The sequence below is a fragment of the Sminthopsis crassicaudata genome, chromosome 4 (assembly GCF_048593235.1).
Source record: "Sminthopsis crassicaudata isolate SCR6 chromosome 4, ASM4859323v1, whole genome shotgun sequence".
Taxonomy (NCBI): Eukaryota; Metazoa; Chordata; class Mammalia; order Dasyuromorphia; family Dasyuridae; genus Sminthopsis; species Sminthopsis crassicaudata.
Genome location: NC_133620.1, coordinates 125217800 through 125230043, shown reverse-complemented (window position 1 = coordinate 125230043; position 12244 = coordinate 125217800). Strand labels below are relative to the sequence as shown.

Here is a 12244-nt window from a genome sequence, read left to right as displayed (position 1 = left end):
TTTTGATGTCCAAGAAACCTTCTGTGTACTTTCATAAGCCTTTTTTTTCCCTTTTGGTCTTCAAACTAAGAAAGCCACATTTTAATTAAAGAAAAGAAGTTCACAAAACACAAGCTTTAAAAGATTCAAGTTCATTTGGATATCAGGTTCTCTTGCAAGTTCAAATGGCTTCTAGTTTTGTCCAAATTAAATCTACCATCTTTCCCTTACAAAGATTATTGGGAAATGTTTTGGCTAATAGGAATGGAAATTTTTCAGTGGAACACTAAATAATCTCTTCAAAACCATATTTGTCTAAATAAATAAGCTTCTAAACACCCTGCATTCAGACAATTTAAAATTCATTAAATACTAACTTGATTCATCTTTGATGAAGTATTTCTTAGAACAGAGCTTCTTAAACTTTTTGTACACACAAACCATTTTCACACAAGAAATTTTTACATGACCTCAGGTATATAGGTATATAAAGTAGGTATACAAATAAAATATTTACTGATAATAAATAATAATTTTGTAATGTTCGCATTCAGCTACAAGACTCCATATGGAGTTGCAAACCATAATATAAGAGCTAGGTCCTACAGGAAGATAGATGGGGCAATGGACAAAATACTAGAACTTGAGTCAGAAAAATCTTATTTCAAATTCAGTCTCAGACACTTATAAAGAATATTATTTTGGCTTAAAAGAGAAAGGGACCTATATGTGCAAGATTGTTTGTGGTAGCTCTCTTTGTAGTGACCAGAAACTAGAAACTACATGGATGCCCATCAATTGGAAAATGGGGGAATAAATTGTGGTATATAAATATTATGAAATATCATTGCTTTGTAAGAAAGGACCAACAGGATGATTTCAGAGAGGCCTGGAGAGATTTACATGAACTGATGCTGAGTGAAATGAGCAGGACCAGGAGATCATTATATATTTCAACAACAATACTATGTTACGATCAATTCTGATGGACGTGGCCATTTTCAACAATGAGATGAACCAAATCAGTTCCAATAGAGCAGTAATGAACTGAACCAGCTTCATCCAACGAAAGAACTCTGGGAGATGACTATGAAACCCTACATAGAATTGCCAGTGCCTCTATTTTTGTCCACCTGCATTTTGGATCTCCTTCACAGGCTATTGTACACTATTTCAAAGTCCAATTCTTTTTGTACAGTAAAACAATGTTTGGACATGTATACATATATTGTATTTAATTTATATTTTAACATATTTAACATGTATTGGTCAACCTGCCATCTGGGGGGGGGGAAGGAGGGAAAAAATTAGAACAAAAAGTTTGGTAATTGTCAATGTTGTAAAATTACCCATGCATATATCTGGTAAATAAAAACTATTAAAAAAAAAAAGAATATGATCTTGGGAAAGTCACTTAACCTCCCTCTATCTCAGTTTTCTGAGTGAAAATGATAGTATTAAATACATTCCAGACTTGTTGTGAGCATAAATGAGGTAATATTTGTATTCATTTTTATTGTTTGTTGTTATAAATAATGATAACCACATGATGTTGTTTAGGTCCACCTTACCTAGACTGAAAGCATTTGGTGAAATATATACAAGGAAAACAATGTAGAGTTTAATCCAAATAGTTTAAAAGTAAACAAACATCCTCTTCATCACTTATATTCTCCTACACCAATATAGATATTTCTTATTGATTGAAATAAAGACAAGGACTGAACCTGTGATTTTGTTGTTACAAGGAGCTCCCAAGTAAGAAAAAAAGTAAATTGTTTTACCTCTATCAAGATAAGCACTCTTGATATTAATGGTATATAGTAATTAATGCACAATAATAATAGTGATGATGGTTTTTGTGATAACAATACTTCATCTTTCCATAGGATTTATAAAGTGCTTTCTCAACCAAGAATTAACAGCCTAAAATGCATGATTGGGTCTTCTTCCTATGCTAACCATAGAACAATACTTTTTACAATGAAGCAAACCATCCTTCAATATTCTGTTCATTTGAAGCTTCCATATTCAGAGAGATCTTTACAGGCTTGTAAAACTATGCCCTATAATTCATGCTATGTAAAGTTCATTGAAAGGTATTAGAAATACTTAGGATGGAGTAGAGAAGATTTGAGGTAGAAGGCTGCATTAATAACTTAGTATTTGTAAAGTTATTAAATGGAAAGGGATTAAATTTATTAGGAATGCTGGGTAGAAGTTGTAAGTTACTAAATTTAGTATTAATTTTTTAAATACATGTAAGGTATTACGTAGAAGAGATTGCTTTTGTTTAGACATGGGTTATATTAGACAACTTCTGAGATGTCTTCCAATTTTGTGATTGTAGTTACAGCTAATAAGTACAGTGTTACCTCAGAATTCTTCTGCTTTGAAACTTGCCAGATTTGGTATTTGGGGCATTCTGGGGAGAAAAAAAATGCTTCATCACTTGATGATTGCTTGGCACTAGACACATTTGGTTCTTATCTTGGTTGAGCAATGGGGATGTAAGATTGGCCAGGCTTACTGCTCAGCCCTATCTGCTGCTGCTGCTATTACCCTTCATCATGGGTAACTCTTCCCCCAACAGTGTGCAGGATTAATTTGAAGCCAGTCCAGGATGCTGAGTTGTGAGTGTGGCTACAGAATATAGTCTGTGGGCTCCCAAAGCAGTAGAATTGGAAAGGGTACAAAATGTCCAGTATTCTCAGTAGGAGGAGAAACAGTAAGAATAGGAGCAGGCATGGCAGTGATAGCACCACGAAAAGCGGTAGAAACCCAGGCAAAGGTAGCAGCAGCAGCAAAGGACCCAGGACTCCTGGCAGCCCTAAGCCCCAGGCAGCAATCAGAGCCCTGGGAAGAGGAGGGCAAGGAACTATATCTTCCACCTCCATATTCAGGTCCCTCTCCCATCCTAGGAAGTGTTATGGGATTGGCGAGAGTATGAAAGTCATTATTGCTCAGAGCTGCCTAGTTTCTCCACAGCTGGAAGCTCCACTTGCTCCTTTGGGAAATTGATTGGGGAGGGACGGTTAAGTTGCAGACTGGAAATGTACTCCTTATGGGAAAAGTCAGTTTAATACTACTCATTTTCAGAATTCATCATGCCTTCTGGAACAAATTAACAATGAGTACTGAACTACCACTGTAAATTTGAGAATGAACACAAGCAACTATCCGCCTAGGGCAAAAGGAACCTGTTTCATTCCATTTAATGTATCAAAAAGTTAAGTAAGGAATACTCCCTTAATGTGGGGCAGAGGTGTCAGACTTGCATTCCTATAGGTCACAGAAAAAATTTGTATCATCTTTAAAGAAGTTTCTATTTAAGTTTGATACCAATAATGTTAAAGCATTGTTTTGAAGACTTACCAAAATGAAAGAGTATTTCCCCTTGAGCACCATATAGATTAAGTCCAAAAAGGAAAAAAAATAGTATTAGAACAGAGATAGACAGACAGACAGAGGCAGAGAGAGAGGCAGGAGGGATGAGAAAGAGAGGGAGACAGAGGGAAGGAGGAAGGGAAGGAGGCAGAGACAGAGGAAGGTGAGGAAAGGAGAGAGAGAGAGAGAGAGAGAGAGAGAGAGAGAGAGAGAGAGAGAGAGAGAGAGAGAGAGAGAGAGAGAAAGAGAGAGACACAGAGAGAGAAGGAGGAGAGGGAGAGGGATAAGAAGAGGTAAAGGAAGAGAGAAAGGGAGAGAGAGAGAGAGAGAGAAACAGAGAGAGAGAGAGAGAGAGAGAGAGAGAGAGAGAGAGAGAGAGAGAGAGAGAGAGTAGGAAGGAGGAAAGAGAGAGGAAGAGGGAGAAGGAAAGGAAGAAGGAGAGGGAAACAGAGGTGGGGGGAAGCATGGAGATAGAGAGCAGAGAGTTAGCCTCAAAGTAAAAGCCTAACTTCTGCTTTTGAAAAAATACTGGCTTGTGATGCCCGGGTTACTACCCTGGATGCCTTAGAATCAGCCAGAGTCAGGATAAGCAAAAGTCCTTGGTCTTTATTCTTGGTTATTTAGGGGGAGAAGTGAAGGGAATGGACACAAGTTCTACACAACCTCCCTTCTATTCGTCCACTGCAAAAGTGACTTTGGCTTGTTTTACTCCACCCCCTAATCCCTCCTACAAACCAGCACAGAATAATGGGAAGTACCATTTTCCAAGCATATGCTAATGGAGTATTGTCCAATAGGTAATTAGCCTTAAGTGCTGGGTTGTCTGATTCCAGTGCACCTACTCAGAGTTTCAGCCCTTTACACTGGCTATGTGACCTTAATCTCTTAGTGATCCCAAATTAATCTCTGGTTATAATTACCCAGGACTCATCAATCTGTATCAGTAGTGAGAGTTGCCTTGACAAAGAGATCTCTCCACAGAATTACAAGTGTGAAAAAAAAAACATTTTAAATTAAGAAACAGACACTAAACTCATCCACATTCTTATAATCCTGAATACTGTTAAATACAAGCATGATAAGAACTTTGAGCAATCCATATAAATTGTTGACAAAGATTTAGCCTTGGTGGAAGTAAAAATTTTTCTAATTGATTCATATCAAAATGAAATGGACTATTTTGGGATGTATTGAGCCACCCCTTACTGGAAGTATTTAAGCAAAAATCATGGAATCCATTATAAGCAATGCCTAGTTTAAGACCAATCTATGAAAGAATTTTGAAAGCAGATGTACAGAAGAAAGTTTACATTTAATATTTTTTTCAAATGTTATCTAAAATTATAGGCAACTGTCTCTTGATGGCTACAGTTCTATCTCAAGGAACTTTTTCAGGATACCTAATTTAATACACTGGCAGTGAAGTGGAAGTAAAATGGCATTGTGATAGACTTGTATTTGATAAGACTTTGCTTTGAATTCAGTCTCTTTCACTTCCATCTATGTTAATGAGTCATAGCCTTTCTCAATCTCAAATTGCCCAAATCCATAAAAAATGAGGAAACATAATATGCTTATAACACGTATCCCTAAGGATTATTGCAAAGCTAAGTGACTGAATAAAAATTATCTTAGAAATTTTAAAGCTATATAAATGATAATGACAGCTGACATAGGACTTTTTTTTTTAATTCATTTTTCCAAATTATCCCCTCCCTCCCTCCACTCCCTCCCACCGATGGCAGGTAATCCCATATATTTTACATGTGTTACAATATAACCTAGATACAATATATGTGTGTAAATACCATTTTCTTGTTGCACATTAATTATTAGCTTCCGAAGGTATAAGTAACCTGGGTAGATAGACAGTAGTGCTAACAATTTACATTCGCTTCCCAGTGTTCCTTCTCTGGGTGTAGTTATTTCTGTCCATCATTGATCAATTGGAAGTGAGTTGGATCTTCTTTATGTTGAAGATTTCCACTTCCATCAGAATACGTCTTCATACAGTATTGTTGTTGAAGTGTATAGTGATCTTCTGGTTCTGCTCGTTTCACTCAGCAACAGTTGATTTAAGTCTCTCCAAGCTTCTCTGTATTCCTCCTGCTGGTCATTTCTTACAGAGCAATAATATTCCATAACCTTCATATACCATAATTTACCCAACCATTCTCCAATTGATGGACATCCATTCAACTTCCAGTTTCTAGTTACAACAAAAAGAGCTGCCACAAACATTTTGGCACAGACAGGTCCCTTTCCACTCTTTAGTATTTCTTTGGGATATAATCCCAATAACAGCAATGCTGGGTCAAAGGGTATGCACAGTTTGACAACTTTTTGGGCATAGTTCCAAATTGCTCTCCAGAATGGCTGGATTCTTTCACAACTCCAACAACAATGTATCAGTGTCCCAGTTTTCCCACATCCCCTCCAACATTCATCATTATTTGTTCCTGTCATTTTAGCCAATCTGACAGGTGTGTAGTGGTATCTCAGAGTTGTCTTAATTTGCATTTCTCTGATCAGTAGTGATTTGGAACACTCTTTCAAATGAGTGGAAATAGTTTCAATTTCATCATCTGAGAATTGTCTGTTCATATCCCTTGACCATTTATCAATTGGAGAATGGTTTGGTTTCCTATAAATCAGGGTCAGTTCTCTATATTTTTTGGAAATGAGACCTTCTGACATAGGACTTTAAAGCTTACAAAATACTTTATTTACTTATATTAAACCACATAATAATTCTTTGAGATAACTATTAAGAGTATACTATCATAATGAAATTGAGTTTTAAGTAAATATTAAGAATACCATAGTTTCCATTTTAGACAAAAGAAAATTGAGGCAAGAGTAGGAAGATTAATTAGATAGCCAAAAGGAAAGAATTGAGGCAGAAATTAGTCAAGTAATACTCCAAGTGTGAGATAATGAGGAGTTGTGCCAGGATGTTGGCAATGCCATAGGAGAGATGGGATCAAGCATGAGAGATGATACGGAGGCAGAATCAAAAGGACTTGATTACTTTGGAGATAAGAGAGTAGGGAATACACTCCGTACATGCTTAATAAGATTAATTCACTAGTGCTTTGACTCTTGATTTGTATCTTATTGATCCTTTATTTATTTTGCTGATTGAATATTTTGGTTCTACCCCTAACTCTATTCCTGACTTTGCATGGATATCCTAGTATATACTTTGTGACCTATGGCTACTAGTTGCACTCTTCTCCATAGCAGCTAATGTTCCTTAAAGCCTAGTTATGAGCAAAAAACTCATCAACCTCCCAATCAAGCCCGTAAGACTCTGTTTTTTAATCTGGAAATTGAAAGGATTGGTCTAGATGGTCTCTGAAGTCCCTTCCAGGTCTAAATCCAGGTCCTTGATCCCTATGTTATCACTTTATGTTACAGTTTAATAATGATCAGGCATGGATTTGTCATGAAGTTCCTTCTATACTATCATCATCCAGCATGTCAAGCAATAAGCTGAGACATAGTAGCATCTTCCTATCCTAATTCATTTATATAACACTTTAAAGTTCATAAATGGCCTCCACTCATGACCCTATGAGTTAGGCAGTACTTGTCAATCAACCAGCATCTATTGGGCTCTTTTTATATGCTGGACATTGTACTAAGTCAGGGATATACCCACCATTTCCATAGCCCGTTTACCTTTTGAAATTATATAGTGAACCAGAGGGAATTAAAAAATAACTGGGATTTCTGCTCAAAAGTCAGATTTTGTGTCTAACAAGTCCATTAGGGTCAACCTACTAGGCACCCTTCACCTACAGGTTATTGGAGGAAAATATCAGAACTACTGCCAAAAGGTTTGTGAAGATATTTGACATATACAAGTCGAAAGGGTCACATCTCTTAAAATACTGACAACATAAGGTCTCACCCCTTATCAGTTGAATCATGAGAATCATAGTAAATTAAGAATTATGAAAATTTAAAAGCACTAAATTAAAGGAGAGAGTCAGCTCCCTAGCTCTGCTCAATGGGTCACTGACTCAGCACGTTGCTACTTTAATTCCCTATTAGTCTTTCAAGAGAGGATTTACAGAACAGGAAGGAATACTAAACACATTAGCATTGACCCTTAACTTTCTGGGGATCCTTGCCTTCACACATGGAATAGTCTAGCAAAAAAAATGAAAAAGGAAAAGGATAGAAAAACAAAAGGAAGAGAAATGAATAGAGGAAGGGAGGATGGAGTATTATATGGAGGAAAAATGTGCAATAACACATGTACTTTAACACTACACATATGCCCTGACAAAGTGATCATAATAGACCTATAGGAAAAATAACCAGTTATCACTCAAAGAAGTGTAAATTTTCCAGGAAATGTGTACTGGAATTCATAGTGCATCTATGACATCTCTTTTTCCTGGAGTTGTGAAAAAGGAGAGAGGTGAGAAAAGGGTCACTAGGAAAAGATGGTAGTATATGCTGGTATATTTAATTCATGCATTTTTATAAAGAATTTAGTGAAATACTTTACAGATATGATATTGTTTGTCTTCTCAATGGGTTAGGAAGGAGCTGGAGGGAGAAAGAAAAATTTAAAACAATTTTTTAAAATTAATTTTAAAAAATTAAAAATAATAATATAGTTTTTAAAATAAAGAATTTCATGAAGCACAAAAGGAATATCATCTGTCTCAACTTTGTATATTGGGGAAGAGGGAAAAAACATTAATGAAAATAAAAGCTCACCTTTTTTTGATGCAAGGATTCCTATCTCAATTCTAGATATATATTTAGATGATTAGACCATAATCACTTTACAAATGAGGAAGCTGGGGCCCAGTTAAATATAATGATTTATCAAATATTGATGGTAAATCTTCAAATTTGAACCAATATTGTTTTCTTTTTATATTTTGCATTTGCTTTCTGAAATAATTACTCTTAACTTAGCATAAATGGTAGTATCCATTGATAGATTTCATCAGGTACATGAAGTTGTATGGGACAGAATTACAACTTTATTTTCACTAACCTATGGTTTCCTTTCCAACTCTATGAATTTTAATAATAACAACAAATATGATTTATAAAACACTTTAAGACTTGAAAATGTTTTAGAAATATTACTTCAGTTTGTCTTTGTAAAAACTCTGGGAAATAGGTGTTATTATGATCCTCATTTTAGGAATAAGACACTGAAACAGGAAGAAGTTAAGGTATTTGTCAAATGTCACAGTAAATAAGTGCCTGAGGCTAGATTTGAACTAATGAATTCCTGATTTCGGATCCAACGCAATATCCACTGTTACATAGCTCTTGGGGTCCGTGATACACATTAAAGACTAAAACTCTTGCTCTACAAACTTCTAAAAATATAACACACGAATGGTACAAACTCACAAGTGCAAATTCAGGAAATTTGGATTATATGTCTTTGTTTCAGTTTTTAAGATCAATGAATTGAGTATTTTGTAAATTGTTCATAGCAAAGGGTTTCATCTAAAATCATTCTTCAGGCTTTTGGAAAGACATGATTTCCAAGGATATCTTGATTGATGACTGCCTACTTCCTTTTACTATCATTAATAATATTCGTCCATACTTATTAAGTGCTGACAACATGCCAGACTTTGTTCAGAACACAGAATTGAAAACATTCACTACCCAGGGGGCTTATAGAATAATTGGGAAGACAGACAGGAAATAACATAGTAAAATGGTATGAACACACTCAGAGGAAAGATGGGTGACAGCACAGGGCATATATAATTACAAGGTTCATCTATATTGTAGTTACTGTGTGGGCATAATTATAGAATTTTACAGCAAGTCTGTATTTATGTAGCAGGACTATAATCTTCATGATTTTCTAGCTGTTTTCCACTAGGGGGAAGTGTGAACTAATAAAAAAGCAAAACCTCAAATTCAACTACTGAGAACATTTTTTAATATGTGGAAAGGGGCCAGACATTTCAAATCCTTATCTATTTTTTATACCATCTCAATGATCTTGTAAAACAGGAACATGACAAAGAATCATTGAACATAATGGTGATAACATGAAAACTGCAGCAAAGTCAGATAAAGACTTATACAAAAGGATTGTGTAAATCCTTTTAATATATATTGTATGTTGTCATTCCTAAAAGGAAATATATAGACTTGTTAGGCTATCTCTCAGATGCATGAGTCTGCATAAGAGACAGAAAGAGAGAGGGAGAGAGACAGAGACAAGAACACAGAAAGACAGAGACAGAGAGACAGAAAGAAGAGAGAGAAAAAAGAAAGAATAAGATGATGACGACGATGATGATGACTATGACAACAACAATGACAACAATAATCATCATATAGCAAGCTCTACTGCTTACAGGTCTGGAATCAGAGCCAGGAAGATTAATTTTTTTTAATTATAAATTTTTGACAGTATATATGCATGAGTAATTAACATTATCTCTTGTATTCATTTTTCCAAATTATCCCCTCTCTCCCTCCATTCCCTCCCCCCGATGACAGGCAATCCCATATATTTTACATGTGTTACAATATAACCTAGATACAATATATGTGTGTAAATCCCATTTTCTTGTTGCACATTAAGTATTAGATTCCGAAGGTATAAGTAATCTGGGTAGATAGACACTAGTGCTAACAATTTACATTCACTTCCCAGTGTTCCTTCTCTGGGTGTAGTTGTTTCTGTCCATCATTGATCAACTGGAAGTGAGTTGTATCTTCTTTATGTTGAAGATTTCCACTTCCATCAGAATACATCTTCATACAACATTGAAGTGTACAGCGATCTTCTGGTTCTATTCATTTCACTCAGCATCAGTTCATGCAAAGTCTCTCCAAGCCTCTCTGTATTCCTCCTGCTGGTCATTTCTTACAGAGCAATAATATTCCATAACATTCATATACCATAATTTACCCAACCATTCTCCAATTGATGGACATCCATTCATCAGGAAGATCAAATTTTATTACTGACAATTTTATTACTGACATTTACGTTATGTGACTTAATCTACCGGACTTCCGAAAATATCTATAAAACAATATTACACGAAAGTTCTGTTATACCTCAGAAGAAAGAATCTCTACTTCTAGGATTTCCTAAACTAATGAAATTACAGATGTAATACAAATGTATACATATTCATTTTCTATTTTACATATATTATGTAATATATGTATATATAATGCATTATATATAAAATACTATATATAGACATATATCTGCATATATATGGAAATACATGTAGATTAAGATAGATCAATAATTCTATAGATATTTGCACATGCCACATATATAGATGCACATATATATGTATACATATAACATACTATATCTAATACTTAAATATATAGTTATATGTTAATATCTATCTATAATATGTAGATATAGTTTACAAAACTTCACAGAACCACAAATTTAATACTAGAAAGGAATTTAGTAGTGCTCTGGTCTAACCTAATTTTATAAAGGTAGACAACTTTTTTAGATTCCCCTCCATTACACAGTGTATAGTATACAGTAGGCACTTAACAAATGCTTGCTGATTTAACTTAACTTGAGAAAATTGAGAGTTAAAAAAGTTATGTGATTTTCCAGAAGTTACATATAGAAAGTATCAGAGCCATAATTCAGATTGAGATCATTTATCCACAAATCCAGAATTTTTCTTACTGTATCAAGAAATTTCTTTCTATTGTGTATGGAAAATGTATTGCTCCTGTCTCAAAGGAACTTAAGACCCACAAAAGCCAAGACAGGCAAAACCTAGGGAACATATTTATTCAAATAAGTAGATATTTATTGAAATTCTAGGCAGTTTGGCCCTGTACTAAACCCTGGATGAAGGAAGAAGCAGACAAGTAAAAAGGCTATAAGAGAAAGAGAGAGCAAGAGAAAGACAGAGAGAAAGAAAAAAGGCAGAATATTAGGTCTTCAACGGGAAAAAAAAATGTTGTGCTCCTCAACACTGAGCACAGTGCCTAGAAAATAGTAGGTAATTAATAAATATTTTTTAAATTTAAGTAGTGGTAGGCATATTAAGAAGTCACATTAAAAGATTTTACTCATTTTTCTACCACAGACTTATTTAATGTATTAGGTTTTTTTCCTGCAGGAATTCTGAGTATAATTGGTCTAGGTCAGTGTTTCTCATTCAAAACTATGTGGCAAACAGTAAGATATCTAAATTCTACAGAACAACTGGTCCTACCTTCTCCAGAGTTAGTAGGGTGACTGCCTATGGTCTAAAAAGAAGAAAGGTAGAGAAGGAAGAAATAGTTTTAAAAATTCTAAGTTTTAAGGACTTTTGATAGCTTAAAAAATTAACTCCTCTAGCCTTAATTTTCTCATCTCTAAAAGGAGGAATTTTAGACTAGATGATTTGACAATCAATTAAAGACCTATGATCCTACAGTTTGAGCAAACAAACAAAACAACTTCTCTATTGAATTTCCTTGTATCTTCTGAGAAACATAAATAGCCATGATCATTTAAGTAGCCACCAGAGGATAACAAACATTTTATAAAAATGGTGTTAGAGCTATGAAAAAAAAAAAAAAAAAAAAAAAAAAATGAAGATCCGTGTTGCTATCTTTTTCTCCCACTAGATGACAGCACATCCTAAGAGAACTCAATCAAGAAAGAAGAAACCAGAACTACTTGTTAGAAATCATTTATTTTTTTTTTTATTATTATTATAACTTTTCATTGACGGAACATATGCATGGGTAATTTTTTACAAAATTGCCCCTTGCACTCACTTCTGTTCCGACTTTTGCCTTCCCTCCCTCCACCCTCCTCCCCTAGATGGCAGGCAGCCATACATGTCAAATATATTATAATATATCCTAGATACAATTTATGTATGCA

At 34.8% G+C, this 12244-nt stretch overlaps 1 protein-coding gene across 1 annotated transcript in view; it reads right to left on the bottom strand.

Moving 5' to 3' along the window:
• PDE10A (phosphodiesterase 10A) overlaps positions 1-12244 on the bottom strand; it is a 736567-nt gene that overhangs the window by 614909 nt on the left and 109414 nt on the right.